Raw genomic sequence first — 23,029 nt, 5'->3', positions numbered from 1 at the left:
GCTAATCCTCTGCCTTGCGGCACCGGCACACCGGGTTCTAGTCCCGGTCAAGTCCTGTATTCCCTTCAGCCTTCTGCTTTAGGGCACTTTTTGGGTTATGGTGCAGGAAGATGGAGACCAAGCAGAATACACCATTCTCATGGAGCTTAGGAGGTAAGAGCTTGGAAGTGCCTGGAATTTTCTGACAGGGTACAAGAAAGGAGGAAATTAAGCAAAACAGGACCTAGAATCACTAACCGAATCTTGGAATAACAATAACAAAGTTGGAAGACTCATGTTATCTGATTTCAAAAGATTACTACAAAGCTCCAAAATCAAGATGGAAGTCAAAGTGCAAAAAGAGACGAATAAGTTAGTGAAAAGTAATTAATATATATATACAAATAGATATATATATAGAAAGAGATACATAGCCCATTGGTTGCCAATCAAGAGTCCAAAACCATTCAATATGAGAAAGGAAAGCCTTTTCAGAAGTGTTGCTAGAACTGATCACTCATACGGGAAAAACAAAAACTTACGTCACACCAGATGTAAAAATACTTCCAAATCAATCAGAGAGATAAGCAAACAAGATAGAGCTATAAACTTCTAGAAGGAAATGTCGGAAGCTATTTTCATGACTTTCAGGAGGCGAAGATTTCCTAGTCAAGACACAAAAGAAACTAATCAATTAAAATATAATCAAAAGTAAAAAAATCTAAAGTCAATTAAGAAAACAAAAAGACAAGCCCTAGTCTAGGAGAAAATATTCACAATACGTGTATCTCACAAGGAACTTGTACCCAGAATTCATTTAAAAATGCTTTCAGGGCAGGACTTCGGCCTAGCAGTAAGACTGCCACATCCCATATTGGAGTACCTGATGTGGTTAAGAAGCCCACATCCCATAGCGGAGTTTCTGGGTTGGAGTCTCAGGTCTACTCCTGATTCCAGCTTCCTACTGATACAGAACCAGTATGCATCATGTGATAACTCAAGTAGTTGTGTCTCCCCCACCCAGCTAAGAGACCTGGATTGAATCCCTGGTGCTGCTTCTGCTTGGCTCTCAGCCCCAGCTGTTGGGAGAATTTGGAGAGTGAACTAATGGATTACAAATCCCTTTATCTGTCTGTCTGTTTGTCTGTCTGTCTGTCTCTCTTTCTCTCTCTGATTCTCAAAATTTTTAAGTGCTTTTAGTAATAAAATTACAAAGAGTCCAATTTAAAAATACATTAAAGACTTGAAATAAATGGCAGTTCCCAGAGGCTAGAGTTGTCAGTTGGGGAGATGTTGGTCAAAGGATACAAAATTTCAGTTAGAAAGGAGGAAAAAGTTCAAAAGATATGGTGTAAAATATGCCAAGTATAGTCAACAATACATTGTATTCTTGAAAAATACTGAGAGTGAATATAAAGTGTTCTCAACACACACAAAAAACAATTTGAGGCAGTACATATAGCAATTAGCAAGATCTAGCCATTATGCTATATATATACACATACATATATATACACACACAAAACAATGCATTGCACTCTGTGAACACATGCAATTTTATCTGTCAATCAAAAAACAAAAATAAGTAAATTTTAAAAGACTTGAAAAGACACTTCACAGAAGAAAATACATAAAGGCCAACAAGCCCATGAAAGAATGTTCAACATCATCAGTTATCAGATACATGAAAATTAAAATCACAGTCTAATACCACATCACACCTACTAAAATGGCTAAAATTTTAAAGCCTGGTAACACTAAATTTTAGTGAGGAAGTGGAGTAACTAAAACCCAGCATTGATGTGGGAATGTGAAATGGTATAATCACTTTGGAAAGCTGTCAATAAAATGAAACACACCTGCTGTATGACCATTAATTCCACTCCAATATACTCAAAAGAAATCAAAATCTGTGCCCATAAAAAAGACTTCTACTGGGGCTGGCATTGTGGTGCAATGAAAAAAGCCTCCACCTGCAATGTAGGTCCCATATGGGCTCCATTTCAAGTCCCAGCTGCTCCACTTCCAATCCAGCTCCTTGCTAATGGCCTGAGAAAAGCAGAGGAAGATGGCCCAAGTCCTTGGGCCCCTGCATGCATGTGGGAGACCTGGATGAAGCTCCTGGCTCCTGGCTTCAGTCTGGCCCAGTTCCAGTTATTGCGGCCATTTGGGGAATGAACTAGCAATTTTAGAAGATTCTCTCTCTCTCTCTCTCTCTCCTGCTCTCTCTGTAATACTGACTTTCAAATAAATAAATCTTTTTTTTTTTTTTTAAAAAAGACTTCTGCAAGTAAGTTTATAGCATCTTTATTCATAATAACAAAGAACTGGAAACCAACCAAATGTCTATTAACAGGACACTGGGTAATAAAAATGGATTGCTTATGCATGGAATAAAATGGATGAATCTCAGACATTGAGCTAAGCAGAAGAAGCCAGACCCAAAGGAGAGTTTACGTTGATAGGGAGTTCAAGGATAGACAAAACTAATTGAAGGTGATAAATGTCAAAACAGTAATTGCCTATTGTGGTGTTAGAGGAGAAGAGTTAGGGACTGACTGCAAGGGGGAAACGAAGTAGCAATACTGGGTGACATAAATGCTGCATTTGGTTCTTCATCAACATGATGATTTCAGAGCCATATGCATTTTAGCGTAACTCAGTGAATGGTACAATAGAGATTCATGCTTTTTAGTGTAGCTCAATTCGACATCAAACAACAAAGCTAACACTGTGAGGAAGATAAAAGGGTGCATGCTATGGTAAGTCTTTAGTTTTAAGTCAAATTTGATGGCTTAGAAAACTGTGACCAAATCTAAGTTTCTCCCCTGAAGGTGACCCCCTCTGTAATCTCTCGGTACTCCCTCACCTTAAGGGGAGGGTATCTTTTCAGCTTACTGAACTTTTTTCTTTCATGAACTTATTGGGTTTGGTTTGGTTCGGTTGGGTTGGATTCCTCTTTACTTTGGCCACCAGCAGCTTTATGGCATGCTGCTGTCACCACTGCCCATCTAGAATAAGTTTGTGTGGGCTGAGGAAAACAAAAATAGTACATCCATATCATCTTTTCTTCAACATCACTAGGCCCCTGTAGTTCTTCAGGGTAGAAAGTCCCTGCCCAGTGACAGTCCCTACTCCTCCATGGCCTAGTCACTCCCATAGACTGTCCTGGACACTACAACTAAAGAGTTGCCTATGGACACCTCAAGATCCTCTCTTGTTCAGTTTATTCCTCTGTATTGTATTCTTTCTTTCTTACACCATTATAAACATGATAATTTTCTATTTTTTTGACAATTCATTATTTTTGTATAAAAACACAGCAGATTTTTTACATGTTGATGTTGCGTCCTGCAACTTTGCTGAATTTGTCTAATGGTTCTAACCAATTTTTTGTCTTTACAGTATTCAAAATATGTAAGATCATGGCATTTTCAAAAATATGATTTCACTTCTTCCTTTCTAATTTGGTGCTTTTTTTTATTTTGTTCTTGTATAGTTGCTCTGGTTAGAACACTTACTACCATGTTAAATAGAAGTGATGAGAGTGGGCACCATTGTATTATTTCTGATCTTAGAGGAGTTTTCAACTTCTTACCATTAAATATGATATTATCTGTAGGTTTGTCATATATGGCCTTAAGTCACATTCCTTCTGTGCCTAATTTGTTGAAAGTTTTTATCATGAAAGTGTAACTTAATAGTAAACATACAAATGATTTTAAAATGGGCAAAGGATCTGAGTAGACATCTTCCCAAAGAAGACATGCAAATCACCACCACGTATATGAAAAAGCACACAACGTCCTTAATCCCATAGGAATGCAAATCAAAACTACAGTGAGATATAATCTCATACCTGTTACAAGACAAGAGCTAACAAATGTTAGCAAGGATGTGAAGAAAAGAAAAACCTGTGCACTGTTACTGGGGCTATAAATGGGTTAAAGCATTATGGAAATCAGTGTGAAGGGTTTAAAAATTAAAAATAGAACTAGTACATGATCCAGCAATCTGAATTCTGGGTGTCTACCCAAAAGAAATGAAATCAGTAATTCAAAAAGAGACAGATGCCCTGCGTGCTCTTTGCAGGATTCTTTACAATAACCAAGACATGAAAAGAACTAGGTGAGCACCAACAGATTCGAATAAACAAAGTAGATATGGTACAGACATACAATGGAATATTATTCAGCCATAAAACATCAGGAAATCCTGCCATTTGTGATGTGAATTGGATCTGGAGGATCCTGGAGGATCCAGTGCTATGTGAAATAAGCCAGGCAGAGAAAGATAAATGCTGTATGTCACTCACATGTAGAATCTAGAAAAGTTGGACTCCCAGAAGTAAAGAGTGGAACAGTGGTTAGCAGAGGCAGGGGTTGGGGGAAAATGGAAAAATGTTGGTCAAAGGGCAGATTTTTAACTTGTAAGATGAAAAGTTTCGGGGGATCTAGTGTATAGCACAGATGGTGACCGGTGTGTTTATTTGATGGTGGTATAGGTAACACACTGTATACATTTAGCAAGTGATGAGTATTTTCCCATGCTATCATTTCCCAGCAGCGTCATACTTAAAGTTAAGTGAACGTGAGTAAGCACTTACTATGCAGCCAATACTACCAGACTAAGCCTTTTACATGAGTTTTCTCACTTGACCCTTGCAACCACCCATGCGGTAGGTCTTACGATACTTCCATTTCACAGACAAGGAAATTGAGGCTTAGAGAGGTCAGGTAACTAGCCCAAGGTCACTCAGCTGGTAAGTGCTAGAGCTGCAAACTGAACCAAGGTGAAAAAGACGTCAAAACTCTCCTGAGATATTGATAGAGTTGATTAGATCCTGAATAGATACAAAAGAAGCATTAGAAACTACATGTAAGGGAAAGGAATTTCAAAACATTTAGGCCTTAGGATGAACGTTCCTCATTGTAAAGAAGACAAAGGCCCTCTCACTCCTTGGGGCGGGCAGGCCCTTTGTCTCTCCAGACAGTCTAAGTCAGTTAGGTGCTGTGACTACAGTTCTGGTGAATGCTTCCTATGTATGGCCTTCCCCGGTGTCGGGAAACTTGTGGAGAAATCAGAGCGAGACCAGCGCACGGAGGGGCCCAGTCAGCCTGTAGCAGTGGCATGAGAGTGGGTGGTGACTGGGGGACAAGCAGAGATCTATGCAAGGGCAGCTCCTGCGACTCCCTAGGTGGACGAAACAAAAGCTGCAGCACCTGTGGAAGCAGCAGGAGCGCTTGAGTGGCTAAGGTGAGGGGGTGACATTAATTGTCACCTAATTGAGTGGCTCTGAGTCATTCTGGGGGCGGGGAGTGAAAAGACTTTGAGGTTTTACGAACCCCGTGAGGTGTTTATTTTTGTTACCATAGCAATTTTTATCCACATCCTCATCTGTCCGTGCTGCTGGCTACTGAGAGCTGAGCAAGAAAGTCACCTGAATTGTCCTTTATCAGACAGACACAGGAAAGCAGCACTACAGCTGGTGACTTTGCCAGCACTGGTGTCTGTGCGTCTTCCCCATGACCTTCCCCCAATGATTTTGTTCAGGGACTGGGCCAAGTTGAAGCCAGGAGCCAGGAGCTCAATATGGGTCTTCCATCCGGGTGGCAGGGACCCAGTTACTTGAGCCATCACCTGCTGCTTCCCAGGGTTCACAGTAGTGCAATCGTTACGATGCTGCCCGGGATCCCTGCATCCCATACTGGAGTGCCTGGCTTTGAATCTGGGCTCCACTTCTTATTGCAGCTTCCTGCTAATACCTACACTGGAAAGGAGCAGGTGTTGGCTCAAGCGCTTGGGTCCCTGTCACTCAGTGGAATTTGCATTGTCCATTCCCCAAATTCCCCTTGCTTATTTATTGAGCATGTATTTCCCTTGCCTGGACTTCTGGCTTTGGCCTGACCCAGCCCACTTCCAACTGTTGCCAGCATTCGGGAAATGAACCAGCAGATGGAAGATATCTCCGTCTCTCTTTCTTTCAAATATAAGTAAATATTTTCTTAAGTTCATGGAAAATTGAATTAAAAGGTAAGTTTACTTTCATGCAAAAAGTTTTGAAATTATACATATGAGGAAGCTGCAAAATGTTCCTGGAAAATACATGTTTTGAAAAAGCTATGAATAGATTTCAAAAGTTTTTGTCTCAGAATAAAAGCATCTTTTGACTCTGTTTTTCCACAAACTTTTTGAAGTACTCTCATATTTTCTCCCTTTTTTAAATATATGATAGTATAGTACATACAGTTTTGTATCTTTTTTTTTCCTTAACATCATGTCCTCAAGATGCATGTATATATTTTAAAAATCCTCATTCCTGGCCAGCGCCGTGGCTCACTAGGCTAATCCTCCACCTCCGATGCCGGCACCCCGGGTTCTAGACCAGGTTGGGGCGCCGGATTCTGTCCCGGTTGCCCCTCTTCCAGTCCAGCTCTCTGCTGTGGCCCAGGAAGGCAGTGGAGGATGGCCCAAGTGCTTGGGCCCCTGCACCCGCATGGGAGACCAGGAGGAAGCACCTGGCTCCTGGTTTCAGATTGGCTCAATGCGCCGGCTGTAGCAGCCATCTGAGAGAGTGAACCAACAGAAGGAAGACCTTTCTCTCTGTCTCTCTCTCTCTCACTGTCTAACTCTGCCTGTCAAAAAAAATCCTCATTCCTCATTATTGTGTCATAATATTCCATTGTGGACTATTTTGCAACCAGTTTTCTGTACTGAACATCTGGTTTATTCCAAATACTTGTTGACACCTGCTTTAATAAAATGAAATGTAATAGCAATGCCACTCTGACACTCAAAATACTCTATTGGCTTTCCATTGCTTGAAAAGTCCGCATGCCTTTGGAGATCCTTTAAAGTCCATTGCCATCCACTTGTTTCTGCCTGCTACCTGTGTGACAGCCATAGTAGAAATTCCTTTCTCTGGGGGCCGTTGTTGTCGCATGGCGGGTAAAGCCAGGGCCCGCGATGCCAGCATACCTTATGGGAGCCATTTTGAGTCCAGGCTGCTCCACTTCCAATCCAGCCCCCTGCTAATGCGCCTGGGAAAGCAACAGAAGATGACTCAAGTCCTTGGGCCCCTGCACCCACGTGGGAGACCCAGAAGAGGCTCCTGGCTGCTGAACCAACAGATGGAAGATCTCTCTCTCTCTCTCTCTCTCTCTCTCTCCCCCCTCCTCTCTCTATAACTCTGCCTTTCAAATAAATTTTAAAAATTCCCTTCTCTGTTCCCCAAATCAACCCTTAATATTGCTCATGCAACTCCCTCAACCAGAATTACTCTTCACCTCTCCCTCCCTTTCCACCTCTACTCTCCGTGTCCATGTTGATTGAAATTATTCCTCAATTCCTAGAAAAAGTACTTTCCTCCAGGACTGCCTTACTGATTACTGTAGCCCCTCAAACCATCTCCTAAGTCCAATTAATCACTTCCTCTCTGGTATTCCTAAAACATTGCACTTTTATTTTTATATTTCATTGTTGCAACTTAGAGAATACAATATTTTTTGGTTATTAATATACATTTCTCCCTTATCCACCTCAGTAGATCTTGGAAAAAAAATTCCTGCACAGAGCTTTTACATGGTTAAGTGATCAATACATATTCCTTGAATTGTTTGTTTTTATTAAATGTCTGTGAAAATAAAGCACACATAATAACCAGGACCAGTATTGCTTATGGCTTTGAAAAACAAATGAATGTCACTCATCTGTTACTTGCTTTGTTTTACTCTACTAAATGGTAGGTAAGGGCCCAAAGCAATTCCTAAAGAAATAAAAATCCTATGAACAATTGAAGGTTGTTATTTTTTTCTACAGCATATTTATGTAGTTTTTAAATTATTATGCTTTGACACATCAACCTTCGTCTTAATAGCTTTTTGCCAACTATACTATATTTCAAATTAAGTTAGTTAGATTCTACCCAGAATGACTGCCAAGCACTTGTAGAGTTCAAATGGTTCACTGATAACTTCCAATCAACATTTAAATTTAAGACCATGACCAGACTCATCAAGATCTTTACATTAAATACATGCATTTTTATAGAGCCATTATACCTCAATAAAGCTCTAAAAAAAATCTGAGGGCATGATTCAAACAATTTGTGGGGTCTCTTTAACAGGTATACAAATCCAAACTGCTGAGATTTACTAGAAAATCCTTGAAAATATTTCCTTCTTTCTGTTTTAAGACAAAAAAAAAAAACCACACAACTTTTAGCTTATCATCATAAGAGTTGTGATGAACTCTTTGAAGTTCTCAAAATGTAAACGATTCAATACAAAGTTTCTGATTCTAGAGATAAAAGTTTTCCCAGACATTTTGGAAGCTCCCCAGAGGTCACAGGAACATTGACAGGAGTCTGGCTAGTTCTAACTGATGGGAGTATTTTTGGTGGGCTAATCAATGCTTGTTGTGGGGGCCGGCGCTGTAGCACAGTGGTTTAAAGCCCTGGCCTGAAGCACTGGCATCCCATATGGGCACCAGTTCGTGTCCCAGCTGCTCCTCTTCCCATCCAGCTCTCTGCTATGGCCTGGGAAAGCAGTGGAAGATGGCCCACGTCCTTGGGCCCCTGCACCCTCACAGGAGACCTGGAAGAAGCTCCTGGCTCCTGGCTTCGGATCGGCACAGCTCCAGCCATTGTGGCCATCTGGGGAGTGAACCAGCAGATGGAGAACCTCTCTCTCTTTACCTCTCTCTGTACCTCTGTTTTTCAAATAAATAAAATAAATCTTTAAAAAAATAAATGAATGCTTGTTGTGGTGGATCATATGTTCAGTTCACATATAAAGCATGAAGTCTGTACCTTACCATGCTTGCAGTCTCATCATATTTATAAAACTTCTGATTGGGAGAACTGTCAAAGAATTTGCGGTTAACTTAAAATGACCACAGACCTAATCAAGGATGAAGACTACGAAAACAAATTGAGGCAAGGTATAGCCCTAGCACAAAACACTCAAATGTAATACTGTTCCTAGAACTCTGTAAATATCTATTGAATTAGCAAATGATAGTGTGAAGGCAAAAAAAGTAAACAGCTGGGCTTTTTTGGTGAATTGTATGTGAGAGGCAAAAGATAGGAGGCAAAGCTAAGTGTTGAACTCATGAACTTGGGAAGCTCTAACTGTTAATTTCCAAGAAGGAATATGATGGCATTTTTTATTGGATCAGCTTTCAGAAACCACCAAGATTGTCCCCAGAAACTGTAAATAAAAAATTGTTGCTTCATGTCTCAAGCAATGGTTAAAAAGGAAGCAGATGACTTCATCTACGGCACAGACTGTAGCAGAAACAACGTGAACAGTCACCGAGCCGCGCTGTTAATGAACACTATTCTGTAAGAACATTTTTGTTGACCTGATTAGGATTGCTCTCCGTTCGTGTTAGCAGGTGCTCCATGGAGCTCAGTAGTAAAGATACCTCAATTCTGAGAATGAACCATTCTAGTGCCAGTATTTCGGAGGCTCCTCATGTCATCGGTTACATTTGTGATCCGCTGAAATATGGTCAACTCGTATTCCATTCCATGTTTAAAAGTTTACATTGTTCTAAAAACGTTGATTTGGCTGTCTGTAAGTCAGAAACATCTTGCGAATTGGGGCTAGGCTGGCTGAGGCCTAGAAAGGGGCTCCTCCAGTCTTGCATCGAATTGCCTCTCTGCCTTCCTGTAGCGCAGGTTGTAAAGTGCTGGGGAACCCGGTGACCAGGAGAAATGAGAGGCTGGGCGAGACTGTAATCTTGCTCTGAACAGGTCTCTGGCGAGGGCTGGGGAGTGGTGATACATCACGCAGCTCTCTGCTCTGAGGTGCCCAGTGTCACCTCCACGGTGCTCCCAGCTCCAGCTGGAAGCTGGGCTTCCAGTGAGCATCAGATCGAGGTCTCCCGCGTGGTAGCATGCACAGTGCATTAGCTCTGAGCAATAGGCCTGGCCCACAGCCTAATTATTAACATTTGAAAGTCGGCTGCTGGGCAACTGCAGGAATAGCTTCTATGACATTTAAAATTATGTATTTTTCTCCTCCTGCTTCCTGGACAGGCCTATTGCATATTAGTTCCTGGATATACTGTCAGTGACGACTGTGACTATTGATCACAAGGACGAGGCACATTCTTCAGGGGACAATCAACACCAAACACATATTGGAAAATAAATAAAAGAAATATTCACAGTACTATTATTATTTAATACTAACACGAACATTAATTGCAAGCATTTAGGTATTTGGGTGCTAGCTTCTATAAGAAGCAAAACACCACCAAAACCCCATCACTACAGATGGTATCCCTGTCCACAGGGCATTTTACGTTCTGTTTAGATAAGGCAGGAAGACATACCAGGACTACATTTTACGCATTCAATCAATAGACCATAATAATTCATAAATATAGAGAATTCACTTCCAAGTCCTACCTTAGGGGAAGGCATTCGGTTTGGCAGTTAAAGACTCCCACACCCCACACTGGAATGCCTGGCTCTGAGTCCCAGCTCTGGTTCCTGAATCCAACTTCCTGCTAATGCCCGCGTGGCAACAGTAGTGGGCCAAAGTGAATGGGTCAGTGCCATGCACAGGGAAGACCTGGGTGGAGCTCTGTTTTGATCCTGGCCAGAGGCCATTGTGGGCATTTGGGGAGTGGAATCAGTCAATGGGAGGGAGCTCTTTGTGTCTCTCTCCATCTCTGTCTGTCTGTCTCTCTGCCTTTCCACAAAATGTCCTACCTTCCAGCTCTTGAAAAAGGCTTTATAGCATCAAGGATTTGTTAATACATATTGAGGAGAGGGGTCGGTGCGTGGCGCAGCGGGTTAACACCCTGGCCTGAAGTGCCGGCATCCCATATGGGCGCCAGTTCGAGACCCGGCTACTCCACTTTCAATCCAGCTCTCTGCTGTGGCCTGGGAAAGCAGTAGAAGGTGGCCCAAGTCCCTGGGCTCCTGCACCCACGTGGGAGAACCGGAAGAAGCCCCTGGCTCCTGGCTTCGGATTGGTGCAGCTTGGGCCATTGCGGCCAACTGGGGAGTGAACCAACGGATGGAAGACCTCTCTCTCTCTCTGCCTCTCCTCTCTGTGCAACTCCGACTTTCAAATAAATAAACAAATAAATAAAAATACATATTGAGGAGAGTAGTTTAGGCTGGACATATCATCAAAGGCTGGGTTACCTTTCAGAAAAAGAATTTCCTCCACACCCTGTCTGACAAACGAACCTAAACGGAAAGTGGGTCTGCAGACAGTGAAAGGGTGGCCTACCGCTGGAGCCGACATTTCTCTGCAGCCTCTGACAGATTCCGAGATAAGGCACATCCTGAGTGTGGCTAGCGCTGTCATGCTGCTCGTTTCTCAAGGGAAGTCGAGAACCAAAGCGCCCGCTGAGTGCCCAGCAGATCGTGGGAAGGCAGCATCTGTTACAGAGACATGCCGGTGAGATGCTATGGATAGCCCTTTCATTAAGGACAGGTGTTCGCCTGATCTCTGGCTTATTGATTTGCGAGTCATTCTGTATTGTGGCTGCAAGGAGAAAGCATACACATTTGAAAGTATTCGCTTCATTATTCTATGTCTCAGCCATTTCACCTAAAAAGCTAAAAGAATAATAAAAATAGTATTCATGACAAAGTGATTCTAAAACACTAATGAGCACAAATATATAAAAAAGCACTTCTAGGTCATAATAATAATACTTTACACGTGTAGAATAATTTATGCTAGGTAATGCTTTGTAAATCACTTTACATGCATCATATAGGACATTTAAATCTCAAAGCCAATCTACAAAGTGTACAAATACTTTATAAATGATAAATAACTAATACTGAGAGCAAATTAGTTTAAAAATGAACTTTAAAGATGGCATTATTTTAAATGAATGGAAAATCATTCTTTCACTAATTTAACATTGGCACCAATATGCCAGAAAGATAGACGATTTGACCTCAGCTTTAAAGTTGTCTTCATTGTTAATTTCCATAAAAACCTTAACATTGTCTAATTATAGGGTTCTGCATTCATTGATCTCACTAATTCAACTGTTTTATCTGAGTGCCTCTCCTGAATTGATAAATCTAAATTGCACATTTTCTAAACTGCTAAGCTCAGGAGAAATCTTGAAGGTGGCCCGGATGGCTGTTGGTGTCTTTTGTACCCATCTAGCACCATCTACTGTAACTTTGCAATATTGGATTGATCACTCTTTTCTGAAATCCATGATGGTCAAATTCCTTTGCAGTCTGTCCTGCCGTTACTCAGTTCACCGAACGTGTATGTTCATGGTGAAATGGAAAGCTAAGCAATTTTTTTGGTGGCAAAACATATGAAAAAGGAGTTAAACTTCATGGCACTGTTCGAATTTCTCATCAGGGACTGAGTTTCTCAGATCACCTGGCTTTGAGAAGTCTGTTGCGGCGTGAGCTGCACCTTTCTAAAGCGAATGAGTAGTTACATTTGAAAAAATTGTGACGGCTTCGCAATTGCTTTGTCCCGGAAGAATGTGTGTTCACATGATTCACACAGAACTTATCGTTTTATCATTTATCTGCCTCCCTGGAAGTAATAGGACATAAAGAGAATGAAATCAATATTCTTTTCTACTTGCCTAGCACAAATGGATACTTACTGGGGGTCAATAGTCCTTTTTGAGGGTTTATGTAATGTTCAAAAATACCTCCACTCTAGGTAGAAAAAAGCCAGAGGATGGAGTCGTGGGGAAAACACACACAGAGTCAGCTATAGTCATAACCAGGGTTCTGCATTTTGTTTGGGCCTGTGGATTCGTGAGTGCTGATTCCATTATTCAAACAAGCCAAACAAATAAAATGAAAATTAATTAAAGTAGAACCAATTCATTGCTCCTGCAGTCCAATATCAAAGGGCAAAACAGAAAATACTCCTACTTTGATCTGGATATTGGAAACCGAACATTTTCTGCCTAGTGAGTTTTTGCCAAGCGAGGCAACAAGCCAAGCGAGACTCTCCAAACTAGTCAGGGGCTGCCTACCTAGCTTCCTGCTCTCCAAAGGGGTTTCCCTGTCACAAATCTCCCTCTAGGCTATTCTGTGTGTGTGTGTCTCTCTGTGACGCTGCTTGTCCTAAAGCACAGCACGCTTCTCATTGGGAGTTGGTGAAGGCATCCAGTGACGGGCACGAGAAGGTTCCTAGCAGTGCGATTCATAATAGACCCAAACTAGAACAATCCAAATATTCATCAACAGCAAAATTAATGGGTTGCTGCAGTATAGTCACTGAAGGAATACCCTACAGCAACGAAAATGAACCAACTACAGCTACCACACACCATAGATGAGGCACACAAATGCAACATTGAATGTAAGAAGCCAGATGCAAAATCATGTATAGCACATAATTGCACTTATATAAACTTCACAAAGCCAGCAAAACTAAACTGTACTTGAGGTGTGCATTTCTAGGTGCTAAAAAGAGGGGACCTCTTCTTGACCTGGGTATGTGCTTTATGATAATTCCCTTAACTAAGCACAAGATTTGTATACTTCCCTGGATTTCTATTATATTTCACAAGTATTAAAACCAGTTTAGGGGTTGGCGCTGTGGCAAAGAAGATTAAGCCACCGCCTGTGTTGCCAGCATCCCATATGAGTACTGGTTCAAGTCCCAGCTGCTCCACTTCCAATCCAGCTTCTTGCTAATGTGCCTGGGAAGACAGTGGAGGATTACCCAAGTGCTTGGGCCTCTGCCACCAAAGTGGGAGACCCGGATGGAGCTCCTAGCTCCTGTTGCAGCCATTTGCAGAGTGACCCAGAGGATGGAAGGTCTTTTTCGCTGTGTGTCTCCCTCTGCCTCTCTGTTATTCTGCCTTGCAAATAAATAAATGAATCTTTTTTTAAAAAAAAAAAAGCAGTTTAAAAACAAACAACCAAAACTTCTTATATATCTCCAGTGCCCGCAGAATTCTCCATTCTATTGTTGAGAGCCCCAATAACTGCTCCAAGCTACTGATCTTACCTGGCTCCATCTTCTCTCCATCACATATATCATATCCTGATCACCTGATTCTCTTTGGTGACTGTACTTTTTCTACTTCCATGCCTAGACTCTCACCCCTTCTCCCGACCCCATCCCCACCATTAAATTTATATCCATAGCCAAACCAAGACGACCTCTGGAGTGACCCCTGAACTCTTTGGTCAAAAGTAATATTTCCCGCTCCTGAATTCTTGTTTCCATTTAGGTCTTTCTGGTAGCAAGTATTGTGTTCTCCTTGGTCTTGCAGTGTGGGTTTGTGGGTGTGTGTGTGTGTGTGCTCTTTGAAAGAAACATAGCTTGAGTATAGTAAGTGCTTAATAAATACACAATGCGTGCATTCTTCAATGGAGAAATGAGGATTATCGTGGGGTGGTTTGTTACCTAAAATGCCTTGGCAGAGGCTTGCTCACAGGAAAAGGATCACTGTATGAGTAGTGGGAGACTAAGCCAAAATGCAACCCATCCAGTAGAGTGGACGAGAGTTGCGTTGTGCCATTCTGGGAAGTGGCCTGTGTCTCCAACTAGGTCATTCTATGCTGCTGAGAGAACACTTGATGAGATTCTCTAGAAGCTACCACGTAATTCATAATGCATATGAAAACACTTGGTCTGCATGTAGGAAAGCATCTACAGAGATCACACATGCAGCCATGCCTCTGTGAACATGTGTGTATTCTGTGTGTGTGTGTGCACGCACACAGGTGCATGGGAGCACATGTATATTTACTTTACAAATAATTTGTAAATCCACAACTTAGAAACATGTATATTATTTGGCGGACTCCAGAACACCTCACCCCTCCTCCCTTCCCCAAAGACTGTGGATCAGTCTGAGAATGAAACCAAGAATTAAAGAAGACTAGTCAGGCAACTCACAAAGCAGCTAGTGCCATCACAAGTTAGCTCATTGTATGCACAAGGCCATTCATAATTTAGTCGTTTCTGAGTAAAGAAATACCTACGTTGCAAGTGTATTTGTTCATGTTTGTGTGTTATAGTCTGTATTTGGGCTCCTATTCATCAACCAATGAGCATCTCTATTTTAGTTGATTTCACAGAATTGTTGAAAAATAAGTGTAGTATCACCAGATTTTGAAGGATAGAAATGCAAATGCTGACTTAGGAAAGACTTAAAGCTAACTAGAAAAAAAAATCAAGAGCCAAAGAAGATTCTTGAGAACTTTAGGAGACTTTGAAAAGCACGGAAAAGTATCTTTGAACAAAGGGTTGTGTTAATCTGTTTAGCTCAAATCAAAAGCCAGGATGTGTGTGTGTATGTGTGTGTGCACATGCTTTGGGGGTGGGGAGGGGGGAGTTGTCTGTGGATACTTTGAAGGACCACCAATACAAATAAAGGGTCCCCAAAAAGTTAGTTTCACATGTGGACCCTAAAATGCATTCTACACATACGCAGTATTAGATGCAAAATGTAGTTAATGGCTAACAAATGTTTGAAATTCAAAGCAATTCCAGGAGAGGAGGAATTGAAAGAGCCCATGTTATACTCATTAGGCAAATAACCTCAAACCTTTGAGATGTTTTCCAAATTCTGTGAATTGCTGGCTTTAACATATTGCAATTGTGTGTCTGTGTGTGTGCGTGCTCTGTCTGAACGCAAGAAAATTTAATAGAAGTCATTAAAATATATACCATGCGATGATATATGAAGAAGCATTTTTAACTTAGAAATAGGAGAATGCTGCCTGGGTTTTTTTCTCAAGTCCTAGACAAAGTATAATTCAGGAAATGAAGTCATGTGATTAGAAAATATCATTAACATTCTATGTTATTATGTCATGATCATTTTTTATGGTCTGGGTAATTTCTTTGTAAGTCTCCTATGCAAACTCTAAACCAAAATGGTTATCTCTGTTTTGGAAAACTTTGGAGCCATCTGTGAATATTTTGTAGTTGTCCGTAAGGAAACACAGCAAAATATAGGCTGTTGTTTGGTTTTGCCCTGAATTGGCTGGTTCAAAAGCGTTGCAGCTACGTTTTTCAATGGGGTTCTCTGAAGAAATGTTTAGTTTTGATTTTGAGTTTCGAAACTTTCTTTTACCATTGTCATTGTGTCATTGGCAGTTTACAAGTATTTTTCAGTTGTGGATGTTGGGGAAAATGAAATAAACCATAATAAAAATAATTTTGTCCAGGTGGTACATAAATCAGTAGAGGAAATACAGTTCTTCGTGGCAAATAAAAAACATATGTATTACCTAGTGCACCCAAATGTTATTATTCATCAAATGAATGTTATAGATGTGTTAGGATTTAGATATGTGAGATGAAAGAATATTAGGGTAGAACACAGCAAGATTGTATATTTTTTGCCTAATGTGGAATAATTGGAAACAAATATGTGAAGAATTTTACATGAATTAGGCAGAGCCAAAGTTCATTTCAGGGGCATATGAGGATTTTCCCATTAGGAAGATAATCTGCTATTTCCTCTTAATTTATGATTTGTTGAATATTGCTGAACATTATTATTTAACTCCATCTATACATTCCAAAAATAAAAACTACAATGGATACAGTGTTAACTAGAAAAATATCTGATTATTAGTACAATCTGGAAGCACCAGGAATGTCAAATTATATATATATATATGTTTGTGCATTTAGAATGTGTATATATATATATAGAATACATATTTTTTATTTGACTAATTACTGTAGTATGTAAATTCTTTCTAACTTGAAACAGATATTGCTATTTATATCCTTTCTACACTTACACACATAGACTGTTCTATTTTACTTTTTTCCTTATTAAGGTGTCATTTTATAATTTTCTGATTGTTGAATGTGTTTTCTTTCCCAATGTAATTACAATTTAAAAATGGTTTCTAACTTCTTTTGTAACCTCCTTACAACTATTCTGGTAAAGTTCTTAACACATAAAACATTTAAGTATTTAAATGTACTTTTAAGCAAATGGTTTATTTTTATTTATTTGCTATTATTTACCATTAGTAGACTAGACTGAGAATTTAAGGAAATGATGCAGGAATATAAAAAAAACTTTAGAATGTTACCATTCACTGGCTTCAGTTGCAGCAATCATTTTTTTTTATATTTTTATATTTTCTTCAATTCTATGTGTGTTTCTCATATTTTTATGCCAATTTTGAATCCAAGATAGGTGCTCCAGGCTTTACAGAAAGTAAGCAAAAATGCAGTTTTGCTTTTTTTCTTGTGACATTTACTAAGAAGAAAGGAGGTATTTCAATTTTAATTTTAAAATACTTTGCATGTGTTATTTTTGTCCTCAAAATATTCCTTGATTTAACCAGAATCCTCATAGTCTAGCATCTAATAACAAATTTATAAGTGGAAAGTTTCTAGTTGCTTTTCTCTTAAACCAAAAATCTATAAATTACTTGTGATGAATTTAATATCAACTAAATGAATACTACCATCATTTACTTTTTAAATGAGGTTGATATGTTTATCACTGAAAATGGAGGTTTGGTCTATCATTTGTTGATTTGTTATGCACAAATAATTTATTTGATGATAAATTTAGAAGCTTTAAATTTCTTCGTACCCTCCCTCTCCTCCTTCACCTGAAAACCAGAGGTGATAGATATAAATTCTCAGAGGGTTATGAATATTTTGAAAAATAATCTGGTGACATAAAACAAAACCAGAATATTTTTTCTCATTTAAGAATGTTTTATATTAATATCTCTGTTATTTTCAGCACACAGATCAGATTATGGTTCACAAAAATTCCATGATTTAATTAAATCGATTAATAAAGGTGAAAATTCTGACTTGCCCAAAATCGTTATCTTATAGCATCAGAATTCTTGATATAAACATGTCATGATGGGTAAGTTCCACATTAAGAAATATGTGTATCCCCTATGGTTGTGGCTGAGTGTGTGAACTTGTGAAATGATCAAATATCAAATGGGAGGGATTTGATTGAAATAAAAAGCCTCACTTTTCTTGCCACTTAGTCAAACTTCATGTAATGCTGGGCTTTGAAAATGAAAGCAACTGTTGATTGGAATATGTTGGCAGGAGTACTGATCTTGAACCTAGTTTAGTGCTTAGAAAATTGTCAAACAGGCTGAATGAATTAATGCTTGGCTGAGGCATGGCTCATTTTATTAAAGAATTAAGTTTGGCCTATTGCCTTACAATTTTGGACCATCATTTACAAGTAGAGCATATCAATTTGGGGAAATGCTGTACAAAGTTCACAATTGGTGTCTATTTAGTGGGGTGTGTAGGGAGGGTAAGGGTGACTGAGCACCTTCTCCATCTCATTCATTGGGAGACCTGAAAATGAGTGGTAAGTTCTTCAAGGAAGTTGGGTGATCAGGGAGCCTCTTGGTGGTTCAGGGCACTCGGGTTTTATGACATTTTCAATATCCTCCAAAGAATATAAGACACGTCACAACGTGTCACATCAGTGGTCCACCGATCTTGTGCTATCTCTAAAGGTGATATCAATGCTTGGTAAGAATATGGTAATTTACATCCATGACATCATCCTTAGAGGCTAGGGATGTAACTTGAACTTGCCTAATTTCCTTTTAGTGAACTGTTATGGTTCTGTTATCCATGAATTGATCCAAATTCGCCTTGACCACATTCACCTTCTCATCCTGCCCAGCTTCACGGGTATAATAAGTTCCATGTGTTTACTAGTCACTGCATAAACAAATTCTTCATGTTTGTTCTAAAATCATACCTTAGAGGTTTGAAGGTACATGGTACATTTTAGACTTTCATCAATAAGCTCATGTTTTCCTTGGTCATGCCTTCTTAGTGTCTTAGATGTTGATCAAATCCCCTCTGTTTTAGGGGAGAACTGTTGTACAGAGGAATTAACATGCTCTAAGACAGTCCTTCATATCTAAGCCCAAATAAAATACACCTATGGTTCGAAAATTCTAAAAAAAAAATATTCTCTCAGAGTGGAAAGAGATTTTCAGTGTTAGATTTTTGAAACTCGTAACTCCCTCACAACAGATTGGTTCTGTGACAAAGACAAAGATTTGGTATGCAAACACTCCTAGCCAGAGCACATACAGACTTTCATAATTCACTCGGATATACCAGTCTAACCCTCAATATGTGATAAAAATTGATTATCCATTTAAAGTTGTTTCATGGTCCATGCATGTGTTTCCACTGGTGTTTTAAGTGGCTTTACACAGAGTGAAATAGCATTACTTAAACAGTAAAGTATAAACATAATATGGCTCGTTTATTAAGGTCCCAGAGCTGCAGCTAGAAGGCATCCCAGGCACCCCTGATGCATAGAAAAAAAGCGTCAACATCCTTGACTTTGGAACCGCTGAGACAGTTGAGGCACCTTACTATGGACTGTGATCCTCTCTCCTTCCTCTGTCACAGTACATGAGACTCTGCTTTTTCCTTTCCTTCTAATCCAACCCATTTCTAGTCAGTTATGCATTGTTCACATGAATTGTTTGGTCATACATCCCATAGCCAAAATTCCAAAGCAGATTGCAACCCATTTTCTATGTAAAAACCTGGAGTCACCATGTTTGTAGTTGGTTATTGTCAAAGGAGGGAGTGTAATCATCAAGATCACTCAGAAGATGGTAAATAAAACTATCGGGGTTTTTATAAAATCTTTAATCAAATCCGGTGTACTCTTAGCCTTGGCTATAACCAAAACACCAGCAATGCTTGTTATAATAGACACTTTGCTGCCCCACCCAATCCCCTGGTCATTCATTATGCCTGATGGCCTTCAACCAAATACACCTGTGACTCTTTGCCTGTGGTGTTCCTCCAGTTGCCAGATACCCCTGTTCACCTGGGTGTGGGCAGTGTTGGAGAGCCAACAGCAGCAGCTGAGAAATATCCCATAATATTTGTACCGGGGGTGAAATATTTCTAAGATGTATTCTTTAGCATCCCATGAGTTTCCAGGGTGATGAAGCTGCGGCTTCCCATGATGGTAACCTGCTCCCCTAGCAGTGCTTCCTGGAAGTACCTCCCCGCAAAAAACTCCCTTCTTTCACATTCTTGTCTAAGGGTCTGCTTCTAAGAAAATTCAGCCTTAGATTTATAGATAGATGGAGACAGAGAGAGAGAGAAAGGAAGAGAGAGAGAGAGAGAGAAAATGTTGGGCCGGCGCTGTGGCACAGAGGGTTAACACTCTGACCTGAAGTGCTGGCATCCCATATGGTCGCTGGTTCGAGACCCAGCTGCTCCACTTCTGATCCAGCTCTCTGCTGTGGCCTGGGAAAGCAATAGAAGATGGCCCAACTCCTTGGGCCCCTGTACCCATGTGGGAGACCTGGAGGAGGCTCCTGGCTCCTGGCTTCTGATCGGTGTAGCTCCAACTGTTGTGGCCATCTGGGGAGTGAACCAGCAGATGGAAGACCCCTCCCTCTCTCTCTGCCTCTGCCTCTCTCTAACTCTGACTTTCAAATAAATAAATAAACCTTTTAAAAAAAGAGAGAGAAAGAGAATATATAGATGACCTCTGGTCCAACCTCAGGCCATGTAAATATCTCAAGAGAGTGAGGCTTAGGAAATCCATACTTTTTTTTGAAAGGCAGAGTGGACAGTGAGAGAGAGAGAGAGAGATAGGAAGAAAGGTCTTCCTTTTGGCTGTTGGTTCACCCTCCAATGGCCGCCGTGGCTGGCGTGCTGCAACCGGCGTGCTGCAGCCGGCGCACCACGCTGATCCGAAGCCAGGAGCCAGGTGCTTCTCCTGGTCTCCCATGGGGTGCAGGGCCCAAGCGCTTGGGCCATCCTCCACTGCACTTCCCGGCCATAGCAGAGAGCTGGCCTGGAAGAGGGGCAACCAGGACAGAATCCGGCGCCCCAACCGGGACTAGAACCCCGTGTGCCGGTGCCGCAAGGCGGAGGATTAGCCTAGTGAGCCGCGGCGCCAGCCAAGAAATCCATACTTTTAATACATATACTTATCAATGTGTGTAACCCAGTTTGAGAAAAACTGCATTCTTTCACCATAATCCCTATTTCCCAACAGATCACAACAGTGAGAAGACAGGCTAGGAATGGCTTTCAGAACGTGGTAGTCATTAGTGAAGTGATACAGTTAGAACATGGCTTCCACCAATTGACTCTCTCCAGAAGTCCCAGAAACTCTAGGAAGTCATAGGTGAAGCTTGGATTAGGGCAACTGATCTTCACATTTTTAGGCTTCAGGAGGTCACTCTGTTTTCTTTCCCATATGGATGTCATTGTTTCACAGAGGACTCTGAATTAGCTACAAAGCGAAATCACTGGGATATGCTTAAAACAGAGCTGCATATTGAAAATTTACTCAGGTTGATTCCAAGAAAAAAAGAAAGTCTTCTACTATGTCTTTCAGAGAGAAGTCATAACTGCTTACCAAGGAGGAATTAATTTTAGGTGAATTTAGAGGCAAGAACTTTGTGGTGTCTAGCAACATATTTTGCTATTAGAAGGAAAACAGATCCAAGCCATTGCCAAACCTATGCAAATCAGAAAGAATGAAACACTAATTGATCAGAATTCACCCAGGCCATTTCATTCAATTTTTGAAGGTTTGTTTGTTTGAAAGGTAGAGTAAGAGAGAGAGAGGGAGAGAGGGAGAGGGAGATTGATTGAATGAATCTTCCATCCACTGGTTCACTCCACAAATACTTATGACAATAAGAGTTGGGCCAGGCCAAAGCCAGGAGCTAGGAACTCCATCCAGGTCTCCACATGGGTGACAGGGACCCAAGTGCTTGAGCCACCATCCACTGCCTATCAGGGTGTGTATCATCAGAAAGCACAATCAGAAGCATGGAGTAGCGGTGACTTGAATAAGGCACTCCCTTACTGCATGTAGTCATCTCAAACAGGGGCTTAGCCCACTGCATCACAATACGTGCCACTACTGGGACCATTTCTGAATCCATAACTTTAGAACTATAATTTGGAGGAGTCCGAAAAAAATCACTTTGAAACCTAGACAATGACAATATATTTTCTAAGGAAAAAATAGAACTATATTTAATCTGGAGAAGAGAGTACTGATGGAGGATAAAAAAAAATTGTCTTTGCACTGGATCATCTAGACATGGGCCTGCTATAGCATAGATTTTAAATTGACATCCATTTGTTTAACTCAACTCACGCCTTTGGGCTTCTAATATGGGTTTAGGTGTTGTGCCAGTCGTAGAGGTTACAAAGGTGACACAGATGTGATCCTGGCTTCTAATAATCTCACTGTCTTGTAGATAAAATGAACTTCTAGCTTTTGTCAAATGGGAACTGATAAAGCACTAAATTACTATAATGAACAGAGTGTTACATAACTACAGAGTAAAAGTGGTTAAGTCGTACAATGTGTAGAAAATAAGGATGTGCAATTGCTTTTAAGCTGGAACTACTACATAAATATGATTATTTTTGAGAACAGCTATTCCTGAGGGCAGAGGGGTGAAGGAAGTGGTCAAGGCAGAGTTATTTTTTTTTTACGGAAGTTTCATTTTATTTATTTGAAGGGCAGAGTTATGGGGAGGGGGTAGGGGTAGAGCTCCTGCGTCCACTGGTTCACTCCCCGGATGGCTACAACAGCCAGGAATGGGCCAGGCCAAAGTCAGGAACCTGGTGCTCCATGGGATTCTCCCACTGGATATGGGGTTTCAGCATTGCAGGCAGTGCCTTAATCTGCTGTAGCAAAACACTGGCCCCAGATTTCAAACAGAAAGTGACTTTTGACCCGGGGCTTGAAGATAAGGCGGCTTTCAACTGGCAGGGAAAGGGGCCCTTTCCAGGCAGTGCGACCAACACGGACAAAGCTTGGCAGCTTGTGTTTGGAGTCTCTTGCTGACTAAGAAGTTCTCCGTGTTTATTCTAAGCATTTTTCACTCCCAAGGCCAACCAACTCCTTCCTGCTTCCATTTACCTCTCTTCGACATCGCAGATAACCACATGAACTTGCTGACTTGACTTCCTCACTGTGTCAACATCTCCGTATCCTTGCGCACCTTCTCCTCATTGATCTCAGCGCTGACATGCTCAGAAAGTGCATATGCAGCACAGCAACTGACACCTTCCAGCCGGTTCTC

The sequence above is a fragment of the Oryctolagus cuniculus genome, chromosome X (genome assembly GCF_964237555.1).
Source record: "Oryctolagus cuniculus chromosome X, mOryCun1.1, whole genome shotgun sequence".
Taxonomy (NCBI): domain Eukaryota; kingdom Metazoa; phylum Chordata; class Mammalia; order Lagomorpha; family Leporidae; genus Oryctolagus; species Oryctolagus cuniculus.
This window is presented reverse-complemented; position numbering follows the sequence as displayed.